The sequence below is a fragment of the Chiloscyllium punctatum genome, chromosome 44 (genome assembly GCF_047496795.1).
Source record: "Chiloscyllium punctatum isolate Juve2018m chromosome 44, sChiPun1.3, whole genome shotgun sequence".
In the NCBI taxonomy this organism is placed as follows: Eukaryota; Metazoa; Chordata; class Chondrichthyes; order Orectolobiformes; family Hemiscylliidae; genus Chiloscyllium; species Chiloscyllium punctatum.
This window is the reverse complement of record NC_092782.1, coordinates 24,142,157-24,154,247: the sequence shown is the minus strand read 5'-3', so window position 1 is coordinate 24,154,247 and position 12,091 is coordinate 24,142,157.

Sequence of the window (12,091 nt, the reverse complement as noted above, 5' to 3'; positions counted from 1 at the left end):
AACACTCTCAAATTTAATAATATCCTTTCGATAACACGGTGACCAGAACTACACAAAGTACTGCAGAACAGCCCTCACCAATGTTCTGTATAACCTCAACATGACGTCACAACTCCTATACGCAAAGATCTGAGCAATGAAGACAAGTGTGCTAAACCCCTTCCTAAGCACCCTGTCTACCTGTGATGCAAATTTCAAAGAATTATGCATCTGAACTCCTACATCTGTCTGTTTTACAACACTACCCAAGGTTTCACCATTATTTGTATAAGTATTGGCCTTGTTTGTTTTACTTATGTGCAATACCTTGCAATTATCCAAATTAAATTCCATCTTCCACTCCTCAGCCCATTGATCCAATTGATCAAAATCTCCTTGCAATCTTAGATAACCTTCTTCACTGTCCACAATTCAACCAATTTTGGAATCATCTACAAACTTACTAACCATGCCTTCTGTATTCTCATCCAAACTATTTGTTCATATAAATGACAAAAAAAGTGGACCCTGTACCGATCCCACTGGTCACAGGTCTCCAGACTGTCCAACAACCCTCCACCATCACCCTCTGTTTCCTACCATTAAGCCAATTTTGTATCCAACTGGTAAGCTCACCCTGAATCCCATGAGAACTAACTTTAGTAAAGTCTTTGACAATTAATTAGTAAAGTCCAAATAAACAATATCTACCCCTCTGTCATCATTAGTCTTTTGGGTTACTACCTCAGAAAACTCAATCAAGTTTGTGAGAAACAATTTCCCTCGCAAATAACCATGCTGACTATTCCTAATCAGTACTTGCCTCTCCAAATGAATGTAAATCTTATCTTTCAGAATCCTAACAACTTACCTACCACCAATGTCAGGCTTAAGTGGCAAACAACAGACATGTTGCTACTGCCTTGAAACAGCTAGCTTAACCTTTGTTCAGATGTTTGAAATACCGCGAGTCTAATCTGAGATGCCCTGTCTACTTTTCAGGATAAAGAGTGACCACCTTAGGGCCTTCCATGAGTTTGCATCATATATATAGAGTGAGAACTTAGGGTGATCACTATCCTGCAAATAAGATTTAAACATTAGGTTTGCACAGTGAACAAATAACCATTCATAGAGTTCCACAGAATCCCTACAGTGTGGAAACAGGCCCTCCGCACTAACACATCCACAACGACCCTCCGAATGGAAACCCACCCAGACTAATTCCCCCTACCCTACATTTATCCCTGACTAATGCACCTAACCTACACATCACTGAACACTATGGGCAATCTAGCATAGCCAATTCACCTAACCTGCACATCTTAGGACTGTGGGAGGAAACCAGAACACCCAGAGGAAACCAAAGCAGACATGGGGAGAATGTGCAAACTCCACAGAGACAGTCACCCAAGGCTGGAACCAAACCCAAGTCCCTGGCACTGTGAGGCAGCAGTGCTACTGTGCCACCCCTTCATTCAATGGAATTCCCATCACTGAATCCCCCACTATCAACATCCTGGAGTTGTTGGACTAGCCATATAAATACTGTCATTGCAAGAGCAAACCAGAGGGAGTCCTGCAATGATTAACCCACCTCCTGACCCCACAAAGCCTGTCCACCATTGACAAGTCACAAGTCAGCAGTGAATTGGAAATTGGTCCACTTGCCTTTTGATGAAGTTGCCAATAGGCCAACATGTACACTGACCCCAGAAGGTAGGCTTACAGTTAACAGTAGCAGAGAGCTCCCTACTTTAGGACCTTTGCTCAATCTACCAATTTACTTTCTTCTATGTGTGAGCCGAGTCCTGCGTGTTCTTTTAAATGAAGCAATAGGAGAAGATATTCAGTCTCACACTCTTAATTTATTTTAAACAGTAAGTGGACAAAGCATTCAGAGCTCTGGGTCTAACCCTTTTTCCCTGACAAACTACCACGTGTGCCAGTTCAAAAAGTAAGACCTCGTTCTGTCCCTGCTCCAGTCTTTTATACAATAAAAAACGTCATACAAACACTGAGGTATTGGCTGTTGATCTAACTCCATTCCCCGCCTCCTCGCATTCCTGGATGTCCGACCCCATGTGACCTCCTTGGCCCGCTTCTGGGGCGCGAAACGGAATGTCACGTGACCGCCTCGCACTCTTCCGAGCGCGAAACGGAATGTCACGTGACCGCCTCGCACTCTTCCGAGCGCGAAACGGAATGTCACGTGACCGCCTCCTGCGTGGGTTACACAGCGCCTCCACAGGCTTCTAACTGCTGCATAGATTCACAGTCGCAGCCAGCCTTCAGTTTTTCGAGACAGCCATATATTTACAAGTCCCCCTTTTGGTCTCATAAAAATGAGACCAACCAACCAACCAGTTCTATACATCACATTCGCTCTCCGATGCATAGTCTTCCCCTCGTGCCAAAGCCATGGTTTCCGTCTCCATCCGTGACATCTGATAGGGCGGGGGAGCCTTCCCTTCAATTGCTGTAATAATTACCCTGTTTAACAAAGATCTAATACAGGGAATACAACAACATCCACACAATACTAACACAATAATCATACCACCGAGGGACATAAACACCGAGGGACATAAGCAATTAATCCTTTCCATTTCCCAAACCATGAGTCAAAAATACCTCCTAAAGGGTTGTCAATACCGGAATGTTCATGTATTTCTTCAGACAAAGTTCTTAGTCTTTCCAGGGCTCTGGTTACCGAGCTATCAGGTGCCGTATTATTGGGGATAAACGTACAACATTGGTCCTCGAACATAGAGCACACTCCCCCCTTCTCTGCTAACAACATATCTAAAGCCATTCTATTTTGGACTGTCATCAATGAAGTCGCTGCCAATTGTTCAGAGAGTCCTGCCACCGCACCTCTAGTTCTATTAGCTAGCCTAAGTACATTGTAATGTACATAATTAATTCGGTCAACGTTTTTATTCAGCATAACTGGGAATAGAATACTGATAATTGGGAAATTCTCAAATCCTGCTGCTATCTGGTCTGCCAATTTATATTCATCAGGTACACCGCGGGGAACACCTATTGCATCTATGTAAGTGGTTGAGCCGGATGTGATATCAAACAAATCCCTACGAATTCGTGTATACGGATTTATTCCCTGTCGTCGTTCTCCTAAAAGAAATAAGGGTACTCCTAACCTGACCATTGCAAAGGTTCCAGACCAATCTGGAGGTAGACTAATATGCAGTGTTCTATCTCCACAGTACCAAAAAAGATCAGCTCTGGCCCAAACCATTGTGCAAGCATTCTGCCAGCCGGTTACATTAATTGTATCCTGACACCAGTCAGCAGGCATGCCTCCCAAGATTATATTAGACCCTCGAACAAAGCACGTATAATTGTTGTCCCTTGGTGTAAACACTGGAGGTAACGTGGAATTCTTTACAGGTGGAAAAATAGCACTTAATGTTACCACATTAAGTGCTATTTTTCCACCTGTAAAGAATTTGGAGGGTCCACCTGTATAGTAAGGGCCATCATACAATGAAATCCTATTGGGTCTATATTTGGGAACAATGGAGCTGGGATAGTAAACAGAGTTGGTCTTGCCGAAGAACACGCGACGCAATTACTCATATTCATCGAAGTTGCTGTCGCTGTCATCCAGTCTAGCCATAAGTTCTTATCCCCATACCCGGTAGCTAATTTAGTAATATCCCTTCTCGTAAGGTTGTTGTGGTCTATTACCACAACTCCTGAACTTGGTTCTACCTCCATGCTTGTATTTTTAGTTTGTGGCTGGCGCATAGGAGGGTCCACTAAGGTTACCTTCAATAATCCCATGGTATCCATTCCAGATTGATCTACACCTATTACAAGATAAAAGCTTCTGTCATCACTCCCACAGTAAATCTGTACCTCTTTTGGACTAGGATTAATGTCAAATTTCGTCAGGGTTAACAAAAGTGGATTTCTTAACTCTGAAGAATGATCAAGTTGCCCCTTTGCCAGGCTCACTTGATCTCGAATGTTCCATCTATTATCCGAAAGTGGGGGTCCATTGCACCCCAGTCCATGTTAGTACATTATCCCACGATGGGCATGGGTCATAGTAAATGGCATAGAAGCAAAGATATACATCATAGTCCCTCCAGCTCCCTGTATCTTGACCACAATCAATTACTTGGCATAAATCAAACTGGTATGTTGTACTATGATTTCTATCGTGTCTGATGTGTACCTTGCTCCTCGTCTCCCTTAAACATTTATCTGCCTCTTGTCCTGTTGATCTTTTATTCCTGAATCTTCCTCCCTCGCCTGTGTGTTTGTCCCTCGTGGTTAATACTCCTATTAACAGTAGCGTAATACTTATACATAAAACAATAACAAAGACTCCCAACCTCCACAGCCTAAGGTAATGTGGGCTGCTTACAAAGATAGACATTATATCCCTCACACAACTTTGCTTAGAAACTTTGAGGACCTCTCCCCCCTTTTTCCAGAACCTTCTTCCTACAAACATTAGAAGTTTAAGACCCTTCTACTCTTTTTCTGTTCTTATTTGTTCTAGAGTTCTCGTTGGCGGTTCCGTAGCTGCACACTGGCTTCAATGGTACCAGTTTTCTCCTTTCCCCTGTAATCTGACCGCATGAGATGTCCTCTCCACCACCTTATAAGGTCCTGTCCACCTCGGCTCCGACCACTTCCGTTTGATGACCTTCAACAGGACCCAGTCTATAGTAGATGGCGTCTGAGTCTGTAGTTCCCCCTTTTCCGATCCAACCTGTTTGGAGAAAGCTGACACCAGAGCTGTTAGTTGGTCATAGAAAGGTTTGTACCTTAGAGAGGCTCCTCCCCCCTCTAAGATCTGTACTCCCGCTCCTGGTCCCGGGAACTGCTGCCCTGTTGTTAACTCATACGGAGTGAACCCTGTAATAGAGTTTACTGAGCTCCTAATGGACATTAAAGCTAAAGATAGGGCATCCACCCAACTTAACTTTGTTTGTGCACACACTTTTCCTATTTTTTCTTTTATGGACCGATTCATTCTTTCCACTTTTTCCTGTGACTGAGGATGATACACTGTCCCAAACGCATGTTTCAGTCCTAAAGCTGCTTCAACTTCTTGCAGGTCTTTGTTCTTGAAATGTGTGCCATTATCTGACCTGACTCTCTTTGGAAACCCATGCGTTGGAATATATTGGTTTATCAAGAATTTAATCACTTTCTGGCCAACCAGTGTATGCATCCACTGCTACCAAAAGGTACCGGTATCCGTTTACTCTCTCTATCATGTCAGTGTAGTCGATCACTATTTCCTGACCTGGCATTCTTGGGAGAGGGAATTTTCCCTCATGTGGTTTCGCTGTTGGTCTCACATTGTATTCTGTACACATTCTACATTCCCCGATGTAATTTTCAATCATTGCTGGCAAGAACGGATGCCACCAATGTGTCAGATACCTCTGCATCTGTGTTTTTCCACAATGAGTCAATCCATGAGCTTCCTGGAGCATGGAGGCTATCAACCCTGGGGGTAGGACTGGTCTACCGTCCGGTGACCTCCAAATCCCTTCTGACTCTGTGGCCCCTCTCTCTCTCCATACTGTCAGTTCATGAGGAGAGGCTTTCTGCTGCTCTTTGATCAACACGTTCGCTTCACAGGCAGGCAGCAGGTCATACACTGTTCTCTCTGTTTGCATCATTATATACTGTGCTGTATACCCTGCTGCTTTCTTTGCTGCTAAGTCTGCTTCCTGATTACCCTTCGCTACTACTGTGTCTGCTTTGTCATGTCCTCTACACTTGACCACCGCCACTTCTGCAGGTTTCATTAGGACCTCCTCTAATCTTTTCATATCTTTTTCATGTTTAATTGGGGTTTTTGCTGCTGTGAAGAATCCTGGCCTGATCCATTGACTAAGTTCTACCTGTATAGCCCCTGCCACATATGCAGAGCCGGTGTAGATATTTACTCTTTTTCCCTCTGACCATTCTAACGCAACTATCATTGCCTGTAGTTCAGCCAACTGGGCTGATTCTTTGCCTGTCACTTTTCCTGTCAACACTTCCTCAAATCCCTCACTTGTCCATTGCACCACTGCATAGGCTGCTTTAAGTCCTTCCGTTGGATGTCTGTAGCAACAACCATCTGTGAACAGCATTTCTTCTGGGTCTACTAATGGAACTGCCTGTAAATCTGCCCTAACTTTGGTATCTCTCTGTACCCTTTCTTCACACATGTGTGGCTCTCCTTCTCCCATGTTGTCAGCCATGTTAATTCCTTCATGTGTAAAAATTATATGTGGTGCATTCAAAATTTTCTCTAACCTGGTTTGCCGCAGTGATGCCATTGTAAAGGCCGTTAAGTTCACATAGGCCACTATATTATGTGTCGTCAGTACTGTTAGTGTATGGCCCATGACTATATGTGCTACCTTTTGGAGAATTTTTGCTACCCCTGCCACATGTCTTGTACATGGTGGGTGTTTGTCCTCTATTGGGTCAAGGGTAACACTTACATACATCAGCACCTGCCTGCCTCCCCCTTTTTTCTGAAAAAGAACACCATTTATTGTGTGTAATTTTTCAGAAATATCGAGGAAAAATGTCTCTTTGTAATCTGGGACCGCTAAATCAGCAGCCCGCGTTAGGGCCTGTTTAAGAGATATAAAACTTTCGTCTGCCTCCGTGGTCCACTGCAAATGGACTCCACTGCAAATTTCTCATGCCTTGTTCGTTTACCATGGCCCTGAGAGGGAAAGTGAGCTCCCCATATGATGCAACGAATTGTCTACTGTACCCGGCCAACCCAAGAAATGAGAGCATGTCTTTTACAGTGACTGGTTTGGTATAATGCAGAATGGAGGATTATGGGACGGAGACACCTGTTCCCTCAGCAGAAATAATTCTACCCAAAAAAGACACCGTTTGTCTGCAGCATTGCAATTTAACCCGTGACACTTTGAAACCGACACTATACAGGTGAAACAGCAACGACTTTGTGGCTTCCAAACAAGAAACATGGTCGGGTGCTGCCAAAAGAATGTCATCCACATACTGGATCAATATCACCCCCTTTGGGAGTGTCAGATCCTTGAGCTGCTGTTTTAATACCTGATTAAACACCCCAGGTGACAAAATAAACCCTTGAGGGACCCATGTATAACGTAATTGTTGGCCTTTGTAAGTAAACGAAAGAATGTCCCTCAAATGATCAGCTAGGGGCAAACAGAAGAACGCGTTGGCCAGATCAATGCACAAGAACCACTTATGGTCAGGTGTCAGCACAGACATTGCAGTGTAAGGGTTTGGGACTGGAACTGTTGGAGTAGAAACGACACTATTAATCCGTCTCAGATCATGCGCCATCCTATATTTGCCTGTATTCTGCTTCTCTACAGGTAAGATAGGAGCGTTCCAGGCTGACTGGGAGGGTTCCAGCACCCCTGCTGCTAACAATCCTTAAATTGTGTCGGCGATGCAGGCTTCAGCCTCTGGTTTATGTGAATATTGTCTCTGCCAAATCGGAGTGTGGTCTATTAAATCAAATGTGATTGGTGTGACGTATTTGCACTGATCAATCCTGGACCTCCCTGGGGTCCCCACAACAGGGGACAAGTTCTTCTCCAATGCCCAGGTTGGCCACATTCAAAACAGGTGTTGGATGGCTGACCTCTGAATCCCCCGCGGCCCCTTCCTCTACCACGTATTCCTCAAGGAACACCTATAGGCCTGCCCCCATATTGGGGGTAGGGTGGCATCCAATCAAATGTTGGGTCTGAACTCGGCAAGTTGTTTTGTGGCGACGGTTGCTGAACCAACTGACTTGTCGTCTTTTGGGAGGCCTTCTTTATATCATTAACCTTCCTCCTAGCCTCATCGAGCTGTAACTTTAACAACTGCACTTGAGCTGACTCATTACTCTGTTTATCTTCATCCTGTTTCGTCTTGTAATGATTCATGTGGTGCGTCAAGTGTTTCTCCCACTGTTCTGTAGAACAACCTGGGATATCGGGATTACTTTCTATTGCCTCTTTTACTTCCTTAGGCATCCCTGCCATAACGGCATTCCTAAATAATGTGGTCTGTAGCTGACCCGACCATGGATGGCTCCCCGCAGTATCTGTCCACTTGTCCTTACACCTAGCCAAAAAGGTAGACATATCCTCACCCTCCTTCATTGTGAAGGTGAGTGAGTGCATCGCTCCCGGTGGAATCGGGAATCTCTCCCTCATTGCCCTTCCCACACAGGTGACATGCTGTGCAAATGGGTCAGAATCAGGTAATAAGGTGGTCCCCGCAGACACTTCAATCTGCTGTATTTCCCACATACTCGATTGCTTACCCAACAATGCTCTCCAGTCACCCATAGCTAACTTGTAGCCTAATGTATATTGGGAAAATTTAGTCATCCAGGGCCCACCTCCCTCCATGGGTGGGGGCATTTTATCCAGGATGCAGTTCATATCAGTATATGTGAAGGGCTGATAAACATTCCCCAGATAACAGCCTTTGTAAATCAATGGCATTTGGTGGTGCTGATACTTTATAGGTTGTCGTAATGTGTCCCTTTGACTCAGGTTGTAACTTGATTCAGGTAGGGACTTCAGTGAAGGGCCATGTTCGGTATGCATTGTGAGTGAGCCTTTCAAAGTGACTGGATAGGTGTTTGGATAATCGTCTGTCAAGGATTCTTCATCCTCAATATCTATACTACTTTTGGACTCCTCCCCATCCAATCTCTCTCTATCCCATTCTTCCCTCAAATCTCTCCATCTTCTGGCTGAGAACCCATCATCCAATAACTGACCTGAATCATGTAATCTTCCCCTCTTCTCATTCTCAGCACTATATGATGTCGAATGAGCCTCTGGCTCCTGTACTGCTAAACATCTCCCCTGTTTTGGCTGTTCTTTATTTCTACTGTGCGTCATCATCACCCTATTTGCCTCCTCTGCTTCCTTAAACCTCTGATCAACTTCTAATGTTAACTTTTTTACTTTTCTGATACTTTCTTCTACAGCTTCCGCCAGTCTCTGTTTTACTACGTTATACTCTCTTGTTCCTACTTCTTGCACATCTAACACCCCTTCTTGAACATACATAAGTGGCATTTGTATTACAGGATTTGGGGGCGGTGATTGTACAACGGGCAATTTAGGATATATTGGCGCAGATGGTCCTGCCTTCTCTGTCTCCTTTGTCAATTCTATTGTAGAGGTACCACCTACTCTCTTTTGTAATATTTCTACTGCCATACAGGCTAACGTCATGTTATGCAGATGAATCCTCCTCTCTTCTTTCTCCTCACCTTCTTTTGTCCACTTTCTTCTAAGTAATATTGACCCTTTCTTTCCCTTCATATGCTCTTCTACTTCTAATTTAGCTTGCTCTTCTACTTTTCCCAAAAACAGTGACAATTTCTTCCTCTCCTCATCCTTAGGGACTTTGCCCTGTTTCTGTAATTCCTCCCAAATCTTATCATATTTCTCCATCATTGTTTTTTGTTTGTTCCTTGCAAGCCCACTGACTAACTGACTTCTGGCTTTTCCCCATTGCTATTTTACGGGCAACTTTAAATCGGAAGAACACCCTCCGTATTCTTCATACTCTTTATCAAACTCCCCTTCCATTTTATGTATTTTTGTTTTAATCTTCCCGTCCAGTAGTCAGTTGGTTTAGATATAAATATAATCAAGCAACCAACCCAATTCTCTCTCACTGACACACCACCATCTGTCTTCAAAACACTACTGGCTTTTATACCACCCTCTGTACATTCCCCAATATAATTCTTAAAACTTACAACACATCAATCATAAACCAAAATTTGTGAGCGTTGCTTTTATGAGATCCTGCTCAATGGACTTTAAACCTCCTCACCCATACATACCTTGTTGCTTTTATGGGGACTCTAACCCCAAGGGACTTTAAACCCGTACGTACCTTGTTGCTTTTATGAGGACTCTAACCCCAAGGGACTTTAAACCTGTACGTACTATAATCAATACTTTGTCCACTTACTCTTACTAGGACACTTGCAGTACAATGACAACAATCAATTTAGTATCTCCAATTGCAGAACTTCGATATAAACAGGTGTCTGCTCACCTTTTTTTATGCGGCGCCGCTTATTGTTGTCATCAGATGTCAGTTGTCCATTGTTTCTATTTTTCTCTCTTTACGTCACTTCTCCGTCTTCATCACATCAGGCTCACCAAATTGTAGGACCTTGGCTCAATCTACCAATTTACTTTCTTCTATGTGTGAGCCGAGTCCTGCGTGTTCTTTTAAATGAAGCAATAGGAGAAGATATTCAGTCTCACACTCTTAATTTATTTTAAACAGTAAGTGGACAAAGCATTCTGAGCGCTGGATCTAAACCCTTTTTCCCTGACAAACTACCACGTGTGCCAGTTCAAAAAGTAAGACCTCGTTCTGTCCCTGCCCCAGTCTTTTATACAATAAAAAGCGTCATACAAACACTGAGATAGAATTATCTTCTCATTGGCTGTTGATATGACTCCATTCCCCACCTCCTCGCATTCCCGGATGTCCGACCCCAAGTGAGCTTCTTTTGCGCGCGAAACGGAGCATCACGTGACCTCCTTGGCCCGCTTCCGGGGCGTGAAACGGAACGTCACGTGACCGCCTCGCACTCTTCCGAGTGCGAAACGGAACGTCACGTGACCACCTCGCACTCTTCCGGGGCGCGAAACGGAACGTCACGTGACCGCCTCCTGCGTGGGTTACACAGCGTCTTCACAGGCTTCTGAATGCTGAATACATTCACAGTCGCAGCCAGCCTTCAGTTTTTCGAGTAAGCCATATATTTACACTACCAATTTATCAACTACAACACCAATGAAAGGAAATTCATTGTTCCATTTCAAATGTGAATTTGAACACTGGATCGAGCCTTTGAAAACATGTAAGAAAATTCTTACCTGCAGCTAACACACTTATTCTGTTGTCATAATCTTCTCTGGACCTATTCCTCCATCAAATAATTCTTCATTCTTCTAACACTGACTTCCCAAGTCAATGAGAATGAAAAGATATCTTATTGCTGCATTGAATAATTTTTTACTGTCAGAAATAGGTATATTCTTGGCTGTTTGGCCTCTTGAACCTGCTTTGCCATTCAAAAGGCTCATGGCTGATCCAACACTCTTCATGTCCACTTCCTTGCAGTTTCCTTGTAAGCATTGATCGAGAATTTATATTGAGTCAGTTTTTGGTCAGAGGTAATCTCCAGGATGTTGACAGTGGGGGAATTCAGTGATGGTAGCATCATGGCCATTGTGCGGAAAGAACACCGTAGAACAGAGCAAGGGACAGATCTTTAAAGGTATAATTAGGCAACTGACAACATACAACACATAAAACATACAACAAAAAAATTAGGTCAAATGACCTGAATGTGTTCCTGCAGGAGCCTTCTAAATGTATTGATAAAGTGGGTCCACCTGACCCACAAGCAGCCTTTATAAGAGTTAAAAATCACACAACACCAGATTATAGTCCAACAGGTTTAATTGGAAGCACACTAACCTGTTGGACTATAATCTGGTGTTGTGTGATTTTTAACTTTGTCCACCCCAGTCCAAGGCATCTCCAATATATAAGAGTTGACTGTCACAGTGATACCTCAAACCAAGATTGTATGGAATGAGCTGCCAGAGGAAGTGGTGGAGGCTGGTACAATTAGAACAATTACAATTAAAAAGCATCTTCATGGGTATATTAAGAGGAAGGGTTTAGAGGGACATGGGACAAATGGGACGAGGTTAATTTAGGATATCGGATCGGCATGGACGAATTGGACCGAAGATTCTATTTCCGCGCTAAGTCTCTTACAATTGCTGGAAAAACTCAGCAGGTAACGTTTCGAGTCCAGTTACCCTGCTTCAGACTTGCTTAGCCTCTTCAGCAGTTTGTTGTTTTGCTTCAAGTTTTCAGCATTTACTGTTATTTGTTTTATTCTGAATGCTACCAGTTGCCACACAAGCAACTGTGAACGGGATGCACGGCACGGGATGCACGGCCAAGGGATACATTCTGGGGGGCGTGGTTACAAACGTCACAATGCAGAAGAGAGCTGATTGGACGGGAATCCGCATTGGTGACAGAAGATGATGGA